This window comes from Kogia breviceps, chromosome 10 (assembly GCF_026419965.1).
Source record: "Kogia breviceps isolate mKogBre1 chromosome 10, mKogBre1 haplotype 1, whole genome shotgun sequence".
Taxonomy (NCBI): Eukaryota; Metazoa; Chordata; class Mammalia; order Artiodactyla; family Physeteridae; genus Kogia; species Kogia breviceps.
Window position 1 is genome coordinate 60,299,111 of NC_081319.1, and position 11,924 is coordinate 60,311,034.

At 48.1% G+C, this 11,924-nt stretch overlaps 1 pseudogene; it reads right to left on the reverse strand.

Moving 5' to 3' along the window:
- Positions 1-8,735: 8,735 nt before the first annotated feature.
- LOC131764151 (thimet oligopeptidase-like) lies at positions 8,736-10,088 on the reverse strand (annotated as a pseudogene).
- Positions 10,089-11,924: the final 1,836 nt, after the last annotated feature.

Here is an 11,924-nt window from a genome sequence, read left to right on the forward strand (position 1 = left end):
AGAGCTGAGGCAGAGAGATGGAGAGATGGCATTATACCTTGTCTCTGGTTTATTGAGTTTCCCAGGCTGATTTGTGACCAATCTTGGGTGAAATCATAACTAAATCATTTTTGCTAAGGTGATCAGCTTTCGTGGGGTCCTTTCTCTGCACTCTGTCCAATGAAAAAGCCCACTGGTTTGTGCCTCCTGGAAAACAGTTATTCCAAAACAGTATAAGTGAAGCATTGATGAAACAGCCATGAAGAACGTGTTTCCACATGGCCTCGCACTTCCGTTTCAAAGTGCTTTAAAACTTCTTTTCATCCAAGAATCAATAACAGAAAAGGATTGGGATCAAATCCCGTACAGACGTAGTGATAGAAAAAAAGAGAATAAGGAGCAGAATAGCATCTCTTCAGACAATAAAATCAAGTTGGAAAAGACAGGTCCACAAACCAGATCCAAAGTGTAACCTGTTATTTCACAGTGGGCTTTTCAAAGATGTTAGGAAAAAGAATGCAACAGTTGAAAGAACATGGATTGAGGAGGGAATGGGAAGTTATTGTTTAACGGCTATAGAGTCTCTGTTTGGGATGGTGAAAAAGTTCTGGAAATGGTAAATGCTGATGAGTGCCACCTCTGGGTGTTTGGTTTTAGTTGATCTTCTTCCATGGAAGGGTTTGGAGAGATTCAGAGACTATGTGGCTGCCTCCATCTTTCCGATTTCCTGCTCAATCTTTTTTGACATAATTATTTTGAATTTGGATAGTGGTGATGTTTGCACAGCATTGTGAATGTATTTAATGGCACTGAATTGTATACTTGAAAATGGTTGAAATACTAAATTTTGTTTTATGTGTATTTTACCATAATAACAAAGATGAAAGAACAGCATAAACCAGAATTAGGTAAGATGATAGAACTCAGGATAGAATTCAAAATAAAAGAAAAATATTTCAGAAATGAAGACTAAATTTAAAATAATACAAGAGCGGGGACTTCCCTGGTTGTCCAGTGGTTAAAAATCTGCCTTCCAATGCAGGGAATGCAGGTTCGATCCCTGGTTGGGGAACGGAGATCCCACATGCTGCAGGGCAAGTAAGCCCCCATGCCGCAACTACTGAGCCCACGTGCTCTGGAGCCCACGCGCCACAACTAGAGAGCCCACGGGGCACAGGGAAGACCCCATGCACTGCAACGAAGAGCCTGCGTGCTGCACCTAATACCTGACGCCACCAAAAATAAACAAATAAATTAATTAAGTTAATTAAATAAAATAATACGAGTGAATGAACATAATAGATAATGCCTTAAGAGAAACAAACAAGAAAAGGAAAAAAATTTAAATCAAAAAGAAGATAAAAAGAATTTTAGAGAAATGGCAAACATAAAACAGGCAAAAAATAGGACAGCTCTGAAAAGAGTAATATAAATACGTGTAAGAATCTATTATACCATAAAAGTGACATTTTAAAATCAGTGGGACAGATTAGTCAATAAATTGTGATACATACACGTTGGGGTATAAATATTTCTCTGGAAGGATCCACAGCACGACAAAAGCAGATGTCTCTGAGGAGGGAAACATGCGGCTGGGGAAAGTGGGAAAAAGGGTGACTTTTCATTGAATTGTCTTGTGTCCCTTTTCTAATGTTCTGTCCTGTGAATGTGTTACCTCTGAAGTTCGCTGAGTTCAAACCCCAGTTCCCCAAATTGCTAGCTCTCAATCCTGGGCAAACTCTTCACACTCTCCAAGCCTCTTTATCTGTGAAATAAGGTCAGTAACTTAGCCTGGTGCTGCCTGGCACAGAATAAACTCTCAACAGATGGAGATTATTAGTGAAAAAAACCCCAATGCCCCTCAGTGCAGGAATGGATTTTTTAAATGGGGTGTATATGTGAAATATACAGTCATTAAAAGGAATGAAGTACTGACACATGCTACGACATGGACGGACTTGAAAACATTATGTTAAGGGAAAGAAGCCAAACACAGTGGTCATATTTGTATTATTTCATGAAATGTCCAGAAAAGGCAAAACCATAGTGACAGAAAGCAAATTAATGGTTGCAGGGACTGAAGGAGGAGGGGATGAAGAGGGCCTGCTGATGGTTACGGGGGCTTCTTTCTCCGGGGATGAAAACGTGATGGGTTAGATGACGGTGATGGTTGCATAGGCTTGTGAATGTATGAAATGACACTGAATTTGCAGTTTCAGAAGGTGAATTTTATGGCATGTGAATGACATCTCAGAAAAATAATTTTGAAAATGAAAATTGCCAGGTTTCCCATAGTTCCTATCCACTGTCTCCATCTCTCCCTTCTCCCCACTGCATTCCTTTGGACGTCCACCCCTGCTGCTCTCTCCCATCCTCACTCCCTCGAGCTGCCCCACGAGGCCTCCCAGGGAGCCCCTGAAGCGCTGGGCGCCTGCGTCCTGTGGCTGTTGGAGCGGCTGCCCAGTGTGTGTGCCCCCACCCCTCTCACCCGTGAGAGTGGCCGCTTCCCTCGGATTGTTCTCGCGCGTTTCAGCTGATGGTGATGTTTCCAGAAGGCAGCATGCGCCCTGGTCAATGGAGGAAGCCCCTCAACTTAATATTTAGGCCTGTCCAGAAGTTTCATCTCATCCACCAGTAACCTCAGGATGCTGTGCTCTGAAAGCCAGGTTGGCCACCTGCGGGCACTTGCAAATACTGAGGACTTCGGAGGCATTTGGGCCTCCAATTGAGGCCTTGTCCCTCCACATGCCATGTGACCTCAGCCCTTTGCTGCACCTCTCTAAGTGAAGTGGCACAGGAATACTGACCTTGCCTGTTGTTGCCAGGATTAACTGAGTAGTGCATTGGCTGCCCTGGTGCTTAGGTGTTGAGTACATGGTGATGTACATACCAGGCCCTATTGGTGGGCCTCCTGATTCAGCAGTTCCCTTGGCTCTGCCCCTGTCGTCAGCTGCCCCTAGGATAACTCTGAGCCCTAGCCACTTGTCTGGTAGATTTCCCTATTCCCCCACTATAGTCACACCTGCATAAGGCAACTCAAACCTTTCCGAGATGTGTCCTGAACCTCTTCTTTTCATAAATACCTATCTGGTGGTTGTGAGACTTAAGGCCAACCTCCCCAAGAGACTTTTTCTGTTTCTCCTAGTAAACCTAGACTCATCTTCTGTCATCTTCAACTCTACTCAAATTTTGTTCTTTCAACCCTGACCTCTGACCCTGCTTTTGACTTCTGCCATTTCATCCTCACTCCTGCTTCCTTTCATAAATCCATGAATCTCTTTTGGCCTTCCTAGCCCTGGGCCAAGTTCCTTCCTCTTTCCTCAGTTTTTATCCCTTTCCTCCCCTTTCCTTCCTCCTCCCATCCAACTTTCAGTCCTTCCTTTTACATGCAGACTTTGATTCCAACCCCATCAAAAAAAAAAAAACACGTCACAGTTAGCAGCATCTCAAAATTCAAAAGGTTTATTACTCATCTATTAATTCTATTACATTTATTTCTTCAGGTTGATTGTTTTTAAATATATCAAAAGAAATAGAGAAATTCATACCTATCTATATATGGAAGAACAGCTGGTACCCAAGGTGGCACCAACAATCCTAGCAGCTCTTACTTTACATATCAGTGGTAGTCAGCAATTTCCATTTCTTTTTCCCTCTCAATGAAAAACTTCCGTTTCCCCAAAGAGGTATATTTGGCAGCATTCTCACGTTCTTGTTGAGCCCGCCTCTTCATGGCCTCCCGCTCTGGCCTCTGCTCTTGTTCCATGGGCTTTGACATTACTGGCTCAGGAACATTGGGTTGCCTCCATTGAGTTTGTTGCTTGCTGAAGTCTTGGAATAGAAATGGGGTTTGGAGCTCTGGCGGGGCCTGGTGCTTAGTCACAGCAGGGGGAACAGGCTTCCGCTGGAGAGAAGTGCAAGATGAAGTTTTGTACGGTGCAGGCCTCGGAGCAGCAGACGGATGGACACTAGGCTGGGTATGGTTGGTCCAACCCGGTTGTGTCGGGTTGGGTTGGTCACAGTTGGCTGAGCTGGTTTGGCGGGACCTGGCAAAGAGGCAGGAGCTGGCTGGGGTGAAGTCACTGCAGCAGGTTGAGCTGGGTTAGTAGAAGCAGGCTGGGCACAGTCAGCCACAGCAGGCCGATGTGAGGCCAGAGACTGGTGGCCTCTGAGGAGCAGGTCGAGCTTGAGGCTTGTCCCAGGCAGAAAAAGGCAGAGGTATCAAGTTGACCTTCCCAGGAGGAGGCAGCTCATACTGGGATGGAGATGGACACTCTTTTTCAGCACTGCTGTCTCGTTTCTGGGCTTGGCCTTGAGTTCTCTCAGGACTCTTACCCTCACGTGGGGTATGCCGCCATGGCTGGATCGCTGGGGGTTGGCTGGGGGTCTTTAGGGTTGATTGAATTTCCCAAGACCCGACAGGAAGAGAGCCCAGTTTTCTTATCATTCTTCTTCCCCAGTGCATGAAAAACCCTCACAGACTCCAGCATGCGCATGCCTAGGGAGGTTCGAGGCTTTTTAAAGCTCTCTTGGATAAGCTCAGTTTGGTGTTTCTTTCACTTCGTCTTGGGAGTTGTTGGCTTCTCTTCTGCCTTGACTTTGTTCCCTGACTGCTTATTCTCGAACATAACAGGTAAGGAAAAAAACACGCTTTGTGAGACAGTCAATGATTTGTCCAAAGTCACACAGATAGTAAATGTCCAAGTCAAAACTGAACTTAGGTCTCCGGAATTCTGGTTCAATAGTCTCCCTCATTATTCCATGCTATTGTGAATCTACTACTAAATTTAGGGGCAAAATGAATCTACTGAAAAACTTTAAAAAGTTTCTTTTCTTACCTGACATGGTGAGAGAAGAAGAGGAAACATCAACTGCAGATACAAGGGATGAGGAGACAACACTAGAGGATGTCTGAGTGGCTGCAGCTGAACAGCACATGTGTCCAGTACAAAGGTCACTGGTTACTGGTCACTGGTCACTTGTGATGATCCAAATTTATTGACAAACAACTGCATGGAAACCCCAAGACTCTACCAAGTGGTAGTAGGTTCGGTAGGAGAACGATGTCACAAAGCAGGCAGTTTAAAGGTATGAGATAGCTAATCGGGAGGTCCGATCCCCAACAGGAAGGTGGGATTGGGTGAAGAGAGTGTAGGAGGGCTAAAACAACACCTAAATTTCTGAGCTCGGGGTAGGAAATCCTAGAAGACAGATTTACCTTCCCCAGTCTCTCACGTTAGGGAAATCATTGCAACATTTCTTACAGATGTTCATTAATATAATTAACTAACAGTTACTTATATTCTACAGAATATTATATTTTATGTATCATATACTTATATATATATATGTATATCTTATTTAATTAATATCCTTAGGAAGGGAAGAGCCATCTAGTGTGAACTATTACAGTTGATCTGAAATCATATCTGTCTAATTAGTGAACTTATAGCAGTTTTGAAGGAGCAAAAGTAGGGATTAAGAAGCTCTTTTTGTAACTTGGTTAAAGAGTAGGGTGAAGTTTGTTGAGTGTACCTTGTGGAGAATGTTGTGGTCCAAGGCTGTTTCAGTTCCCTGGGCTGGGTTAGGCTGGGCCAGGTGGGACTTGCGACTTACATTTCTCTTCTGCTTTGTTTTTTTTTTTTTTTTCCATTATGGGCATTGTTTCTAGGACAAGCCTTGATCTTGCATTCTTACCCTCATGGATGTTACTTCTGGTCAACTTCCAGCAGCAGGAGTCTTCTTTTCAGTGCTTGATGCTTCACAAAATAGACTCTGGTATTTGTTGGAAGCAAATACCTGAGAGGTAGGAGACAGAGCTGGTTGCAAACCTTTCCTCTTCCAGCCTTTGGTTGCAATTCTTTTGCCCATAATTTGCTACTTCCAGTTCCTTGGGCCACACAAGTATCCTGCCATCCAGCTCTTTTATGTGTGAGAGACATTCTAAATACTGTCCCTTGTTCTTTGCACAGAAGTATATACAGTGTGGCAGTTAGTGTAATCTCCTACCCCTTGCAAACAGCCACTCTAGAATCTTGGACCTCTAGGATTCTCCGACTTGCGTGCTTGGGTGCAAGGCCAAGCAAAATGAAGAGGAGAATAATTAGAGAAAGAAGAGGGCATTCATGGAGAATTGGGAGCAGGTAAGGTGAAAGGGCACAGGAGAAAAGAGATTCATGTCGATTTTTTGGTTTCTGTGGGAAACCAGTTGACACACTTTGGCCTCATTTTGTATTACCAGAACAGACAGTTATAGATATATCTAAGTAGCTCGATAGTGCAGCAACTGCCGTGAATTCTGTACACTAAAGAGAACAGTCTTACATATATTTTTCATTTTGTTTTATGTCATATTACCTTATTTATAGCATTCACTGGTATGTTTGTAAAATACAGATTTTTTTAAATGCTCTGGTTTTGTCTACATGGTTATTTCCATATCCTATGTTTAAGGACTCCAACATTGTAAGACATAATGCATGTTTTTCTCTTGACGATTGTTTATCTTGAAGCATCATGAACTAACTTGACCTGTTGGATTTTGTGGAGAAACTTTAAAGAGGGTCTGTGAAAAAGGCATTGTGGTGAGTCGCGTTATGCACCCAAGCATACAGGGCTGATATGTGCCATCAGCCCAACTTTGCCTGGATTGCCTCTGTTTTAGTTGCCCTGGTTAGTGCTTTTCTCCCTAACCACTCTTGTGACTGTGATAATGTCAGTAAGGGCTGAGTTGCTCATGATTTGTATGTGAGGTAAGCTGGTTTGAGGGAGGAAATCTATGGATCTAGTCATTTTCCATGTGTCTTGCACCTCCTTCCTTTCATTCTCAATCATCCAGCCCACAGTGGCCTCCTTTCAGGCCTGCATACTTACAAGGGCACATTGCCCATGCTGCTCCTCTGCGTGAAATGTCCTTCTGTTTAGTTTGCAACTGATTCATGCCTCCTCATCCTTGTCATCTCTTCTCATGTGTCACTTTGTCAAGAAAGTATCCCCTTATCTACTCAACTCATCATAGCCCCCTACCGTAGCTCACATAACACCAGGTACCTCTCGCTTATCGCCTTCATCACATTTCACATCCAGTTTTAGATAGGTGTTTACCATATGGTCCGTGAGGAAGAGATCATGACTGTTTTGCTTCCTCTTGATTCCCAGCGACTAGCACAGTTACTGACAAGCTGTGTTAAATGGAGAAATGAATGTATCCAATCAAGGACCAAACCCTGACAGTTTTTCTTTATAGTGTCTCTCTCTCATACTCCTCCCTTCCATCTGTGTTGCCATTACTCCGGTTTTACCATTTATTATTTTACACCTGGATTACGATGATTGCTTCGGAGAATAGCATGTCTTCCTATCTTCCTCGCTACCACCTCTCTTACACCTCCCAAGGTTCTTGGGTTATGCCTTTGCCCTCTTCCAAACCATCCGTGGCACCCATTGTCAACACAATACAGCGAAACTCTTAAGATTGGCATTCAAGACCCTCCATCATTTGGCTTTAATTTCAGTTTCTAGACTTAAAAAAAAATAACTGGGTCTAATGATCTCTGCATCTTTGCTCCCTTTCATATCTACCTATGACATTAATTTTTCTCTTGTAGTCAATCTATTTTACACCTCCTTCTCTGGGAAGACTTCAGTGAGAATCCAAGCAATTTCTGGATCCCTTCTCTCCCCTGAACTTGTAAACAGTTTAACAAGACATATGTGGAACTGCCATAAGGCATCTACATCTTATCTCCCTCTCTGGTATCTAACCTCCCTGAGAACGGGGGGTACACCTCTGTGTTCTGTGCCGTTCTCAGCACCGTATTATACGCATAGTAAATAGTTGGTAAATGAACGAATATATGAATGAGTCACCATGAGAAGGGTATTCTCTCATTCTTTCTCTCTTTTTCCACTTTCAAGTTTCTTTAGTTTCCTTAGACAACAGGTTTCATTGTAGCTACAGTGTCCAGGTTCACAACATGTTGCAAATAGCTGCTAAGAGCATGCCTCCACCGCTTTAGAATAGCTTGCTCTCCCTCTCAAGTGGAGAGAGCAGGATTCAATATTTATTCAATGCCTTTGTTCACTTGGCATTTAGAGGCACTAGGGGCATTCGTGCTCTCCACTCAGTGAAATGCCTGTTTTGTTTGTCATTTTCCTTTGTGAAAAACAGCTATCCACAAAGATGTTTTGTTCCAATTTTCCATCCTTTTAGATTGATAAAAAACATTTTAACTATGTAGAAACAGAAAATGAATAGAAAGAACTTCGTATTACATTGAATAAAAGTTTAGGGAGATCTTTGTGGTACATTAGGGAAGTTATTTGGGGAAACTTTAGCCATGTACATTGTGTTGGAGAGGCACCAAGAATTGAAGAATTCTCAAAGTTTGAGTACACAGTTGCCTTACATGTAGGCATGATGGCAGCCATGTACGTAACAGTGATTTGGAGAATGTTCTGTTAGTCAGCTCTTGCTGTGATAATGCTTTGGAACAAATCTCCCCCAAACTCAGTTACATAAGTAAGAATTTACTTTTCTTGGACCTATGGGCTAGCTGCAGTGGCTCTCTTTTAGACCTCTAGATGGCGGGTATTGCTCCATGTTTGAGCAAGACCTCAGTTTGAGGTCTGTCCCACACATCTTACTGTGGAGCCCAACTGTGAGGCTGCAGCTCCCAGGCCCTGTCTTCTCACAAAGTTCACTGAAACCTAAGAGGCGAGCCCCACCACACAAGCCCACATAAGGCCTCTGCGACTCATTTAAGGCCATCATGTCTGCCCTTGGAATCCTGGGAACCCCCTGGGCTCAGGATGCAGCTTCTGTAGTCCATGGCAACCTGTGGAGAAGGGGTGGGGCTACAGGAGGGTGGAGCACAGCCTTCACTGAGGGTGTGGGTGTGGGTGTGGCCACGTCTGCTGTGACTGAACAAAGGGCAGGGGAGCACGGGTTCCAGGGCAGGGCCCTCAGAGCCAGGCAGGCCCAGGCGGGCAGCACAAGCATCTAGGCCCAGGCCAAAGAGCGCCGTCTTGGTCTGCGCGGCAGGCCGGCCTCTCACCTTGCCACTCAGTCCGCCCTCCTATTTGAAGTGTGTGTGGAACTTGTCCGCGGAGTGCACCTGGCTGCCCAGGTAGCCATAGGCCTGGGCGTTGTAGCTTCCTGCCAGGTGGCTGAAGGTGTCAGAAAGGTGGGTCCCTGGGACAAATGCCAAGAGGCTCCTGCCGGGCCCCCTGGCCACTCAGTGCCCCTGCCCCAGAGCGAGGGGGCCCTCAAAGCAGACCTATCTGAGTCCCCTGCCACTAGAGGGAGTATTGGCCCAACACTTGTAGATACCGGGACGTTGCGGGCAATTCAGTGGAGGGACACAAATAAATCTTTGCCGACTTTCCGCTGAAGCTCACGAGGGTTCACTCCTAAACCTCTTACAAGGTCAGCTGCTGAGGCTCCGAGGGATGAGTCAGGGCTCGCCCTCCACCGTGGGGAGATCGCTGGTTAAAGCGCTTATGAGGGAGTGAACCGCGTGTCTTGCACCGACTTGCACAGGCAAACCTCTTCGACGCGGTAGGAAACCCTCTCCTGCCTCTTCCAGGCTCTCCAGAAAGCACATGCAGATATGCCCACCCCACCCTCAGACTCCGTGGGCCACAGCGGTAGGGACCAGCCCAGGAACCGAGGCAGGAAGAGGCCAATGTTCAGTGCGCCTCGGCTGGAGCCCGTCATTGGTCCCCCTTCACACACCACCAGAGGATCCTCTTGACGTGAGCAGGAGACGCCAAGCAACCGCTAAGGTGGGTCCGGTGTGCGCTTGGCTACCTGGCGTGGCTGGGACCCCCAGGATCTCCTGGCAGAGACGGGCATTCTGCTGGGCTGGGTCCGTGGACGCCTGTGTGTGCAGGGCCTGGTCCACCTTGGCCAGCACAATCTGGCACAGGTTGAAGAGCACTTGGGGGTGGGAGGAAGGAGACGGGGGTCTGGCACTGTGTCCAGGCCACACTTTCCGGCCGGGAGTTCCGGGAGGCCCCTTCCCTTCGATTGGTCCGACCGCACCTGTGTTGGCATGCCAGGACTTGATGAGCTTGCCCAGCAGCTCCTGGGGGACGGTGTTACCCATGCCCCACCGAGAATGGCAGCAGCCCCAGGGCCTCAAAGGGTGTGGCACTCCCAACCCCAGAGCCTTCCCTCTGGTTCTCATCACCGGCTGTCACCACACTTGCATGCAACTTTGCTTTCTTTTCTCTTGTCTCTTTTACATCCCTCAGCCACGCAAAAGGGTGAATGCCTGACACTCGCTGCCATGTGCATGCACCCTGAGAACACGATGCGCAGCGAGAGAAGTCCAACACAAGGACACACAGGGTGTGACCCCACTGAGGGGAAATGTCTAGAACAGGTAGATCCACAAAGCCAGAGAGTGGGTTCCTGGTTGTCCAGGGCAGGGGAGGGGAGGGAGTGTGGACTAAGGGCATGAGGGACATTTTTGGAGTGATGGAAATGTTCCAAAACATGGCAGTAGTGATGGCTGCCCAGCACTGTAAACTGTCCCCATGCGCTCCGGTGCAGCCTGTGAGAGCATCGCTCTCAGGACAGAGGCTGACCGCAGGAAGACTGGAGGAGCAGTGTGTCCTGGGCCCAGATGCTCAGCTGGCGGCCCCTCATGGGGAAGTCACTGGGACTTGCTGAGCGTCCACGGAGCCTGGCAGCAGGCCCAGGGCCTCACAGGGCGCGGCGCTCCCGGCCCCAGAATCTTCCCTCTGGTTCTTATCACTGGCTGTCACCAGACTTGCATGCAACATTTCTTTCTTTTCTCTTGTCTTTTTTACCTCCATCAGCCACGCAAAGGGGTGAAGCCCTGACACTCACTGCCAAGTGGATGGACCCTGAGAACACGATGCTCAGCGAGAGAAGTCTGCAACAAGGACACACAGGGTGTGACCCCACTGATGGGAAACGTCCAGAACAGGTAGATCCAGACTCAGAGAGTGGGTTCCTGGTTGTCAGCGGCTGGCGAGGGGACGGAGTGATGATAGGTATGGGCGTGAGAGACATTTTTGTGGTGAGGGAAATGTTCCACCCCTCTAGGTAGAATGAAGGGTCCGGGAAGGCGACCCCCAAAGGCTGGCACAGTGGGGTCTCAGGCAGCACCACGTCCAGTCAAGGTCAGCCTGACCCCCATCCCCACTGGGACACGGGGAGGTGGGGTTACCTAGGAAAGTGGCTACCACCTGGCTGGTCTTGGCCATATTCATCTCCAGCACGGAGTCGGCACGCGTGCTGAACCCCAGCAGGTGGGACTTCTGGGCCTGCAGCCTCACCAGCTCCCCGAGGATCGCGCAGTTCTCCTGGAACCCGGAGAGGGAAGGCGCTGGGGACCATGGGCCCTGCCCTCCCTGTGGAGCGCCGGGCCAAGTCTCTGCGGGCCCGCAGTGGTCTCAGGCTGCTGGTGGGCACAGCCAATCGCCCTCCCGCCTCCTCCTGGCCCGGATTTCCAGACACTTTGGTGCTGTCCTAACACGTGGTCTTTATGACCACAGGTCCTTTTGGAACCAGAAACGGCATGAACCGTGATGGGCTCTAAGGCCAAGGGCAGGAAGAAATGCGGCCAGGCTCTCCAAGAGCTACCAAGGGGCCTCCCCAGGCTCAACAATACAAACTCGGCTGCCATGCAGACAGCAGTTCATCCCGATGGCGCCCGAACACCCAGCCCCTGGACGGTGAGACACTTGTTGCTGCAGGTGGCCCGTGGCTCGCTGGTGAGGCCCGGCCCCAGGCGTACGCCACCTTCTCTCGGGCCACCTCTCCGGTTCTGCGGTGGGGTTCTCCTGGGAGCCCCCAGTCACCACAGGACCAACGTGGCCTGTCTGCAGCCCAAGAAGGTGGAGACACAATACTGTCCCTCGTGCTCCCCGCATCACCCGCGAGGCCCGGCAAGCACCAGTGGTGTCTGCGG